Below are 2,784 nucleotides of genomic sequence, written 5' to 3' on the forward strand. Positions count from 1 at the left end.
ATATATTTGTGACTTACAGACATACATATGTATAATATAATGTACAACATTTAAACATGTATATTATATATAATAAGTAATATATGATGTACATTGTACGCATGATTATTACACATATGTAATCAGTTTTTCTTATCCCTAAGTTCCATATCCATAGATTCAACCAATTGTGGATGGGCAATATTATAAAGAGGATTATATCTGTAATTAACATATACAGAATTTTTTTTTTCTTTTTGGTCACTATTCTCTAAACAATAAAGTATAACAACTATTTACATAGCATTTGGTATTATAAATCATGTAGCACTGATCTGAAATATACAAGAGGATGGGTGTAGATTATTTGCAAATATACCATTTTATATAAAGGACTTGAACATCTGCAGATTTTAGTATTCATAGGGCTCCCAGAACAGATCCTCCAGGGATACTGAAGGTTGACCGGATCTTACAACATTCCTATGAGATATTTCATAAACTATGAGTCTACTAAGGCACAGAGTAGTTCTAGCCTCAGGTGGCTGGCATACATTAACAGGATCAATGAAAAGGCTCCAGGGCTTTGCAGTGCAATATGGTGGCCACTAGCCTGGCTACTGCCATCTAAAGTTACTTAAATGAAATGAAAGTTAGAATTCTGTTCCTTGGGCACACAGCTGCACATGCTGAGTGACTGCCATTGTGAGCAGCATAAAAGCAAAATATCTCCATCTCTGTAGGAAGTTCCATGGGCAGTGCTGGTCCAGAATGTTGTGGATAATGATGGAAGTCCCAGGGTTTAAATCTTGCTCTGACAGAGCTGGGAGATCTTACACAAATTTCATAGCCTCTCTGTGTCTCAAGTCATTGATCTACGAAATGTGGTTAATAATAACAGCATGCTTAAGGAGTTTGGGGAGAAGATAGATGAATTTTGGGTTGTTTCATTTAGGAGATGTTATCAAAAACCTGGTCTCAATCTCCTTCAAACTGATATGTCCAAGAGATAGGAAAGCAGGAAATAAAGATACAGAGACAGAGACTTGAGAGAAAGTTAGTCTTGGACTGATCTAAGCTGCTTTGCACTGCAAAAACAAAGACACCAAGAACATCCAGTGTTTTATTTTTTATAAATGTGGGAAGGAGGGAGCTGGGCAGGCCTCAGGACACCTGCTGATAACAAGCATCAAGCAGGCAGCGCTGTAGAATGAGGGCAAAAGTATACCTGTGCTGCAGAGAACAAATGGCTAATTCAGAAGGGAAGAATTTTGTTGGAGTCAGTTGACCCTGGTGGAAATGAACTCAGCTGAGCCCTGCTGCTTCATGGACTAGGACTTAAGTCTCAGTAGCAGCCATTAGCAAAGGAGCAATAGTAGCTCAATGCTGCTATCGGACAGGCCCATTTGAGTCATGTGAGCTTCAGCCAGACTCCTCAGATAAGACACAAACAAATTATAGCGGGGCAAGAAGCTTGTGCTACTATAGCCTGCTAATATTGGGCAGAGGTGTTTGCTACAGTTTAGAACAGTTCCCCTGAACACAGTAAGTATCTGATCCATTATAGCTACTATTATCAATGTAGAAAATGATGAGAGTACTAATATATACTCTAAAAAAATAAAGCAGAGTGAGGGGACAAAAGCTGACATGATCTGGCTTAGATCAAAGATGTCTTCTGGAGGAGGTCACATCTGAATAAAGGCAAGGAGCCATCTCTGTGGGTAGTAAAGGCAGAACACCTAGGAAGAGGCCATGAGCAAAAGCTTTGGGCTGGGGCTTGTTTGGCATGTTCCAGGAATAGCCACCAGACCAGTGTGGCTGGAAAAGAGTGTGGAAGACAGAGCAGAGAGAATTGGGCTTGGGAGGGGTGAAGAAACAAAGTGAGGACTTATTTGTATGGAATGTGGTGGAGCAGTTGACGGGTTTAGAGCAGAGAAATAAAGAGTTACATTTTTAAGAGTATCCGAGCAGCCCACGTGTGGACAGAGAACCACAGGGCCTGACTTGGAGGCTAGGAGACCGGTTAGGCTGCCGCAGCCAGCAGGCCAGCTGGAAATACTGCAAAGAGTGAATGTGAGCAGGTTTTGCCTCAGACAGCCTTGCACAATGGATGTCCCCTCCACCTAGAGCGCTCCACCAAATCTCCTCCTGGCTCACTCCCTTACCTCTGTGAAGGCTTCTTTCCTACCTTCCTTCCTACCTCAGGAAAGTCTTCCTTTCCCACTTCACTGCTTTATTTTTGTCCTTATCCCAAACTAGTATGCAATGTACGCTCCTGATTTTTTTTTACTGTACATACAAGGGTTCGTATAACAGTCTGATGTTGGACATCTTTGTTCATTGTTAAGTCACCAGCATCTACAGCGGGACCTGCCACAAACTGGATTCTCAAGAAACATCTTTGAATGAGTGAATGAATGGCAGAGAAAGTGAAGAATATGTGCTGAGAAAACTGAAGGCCAGGAAGGGGAAGGAGCTATAGTCTAAAGCCACCCAGAAGTTAATAGTAAGCCCACACGGAAGCCCAGGTCTCCCAGCCCTGGCCATCTACTCTCTCACGCTCCTCACCACCTTGTGAAAGTTTCTCCTTTATCCTCAGAGCTCTCCATGAGCAGTTTTCTTGTGAACATTATGCTGAGTTGTCACTTTTCTCTGATTCTCTTTCCTACCTTCCCTAGAATGTGCTCTTCTATTTGGCTGAACTTTTCCCCTTATCTGCAAGCTTGGACCAACTGTAACATCTAAAAAGCTACCGCATTACATGGAAGAAAAGGAAGCCACAATCCCAGCCTTGTTTCTCTA

The sequence above is a fragment of the Fukomys damarensis genome, unplaced genomic scaffold (genome assembly GCF_012274545.1).
Source record: "Fukomys damarensis isolate Sample0158 unplaced genomic scaffold, DMR_v1.0_HiC HiC_scaffold_9, whole genome shotgun sequence".
Taxonomy (NCBI): domain Eukaryota; kingdom Metazoa; phylum Chordata; class Mammalia; order Rodentia; family Bathyergidae; genus Fukomys; species Fukomys damarensis.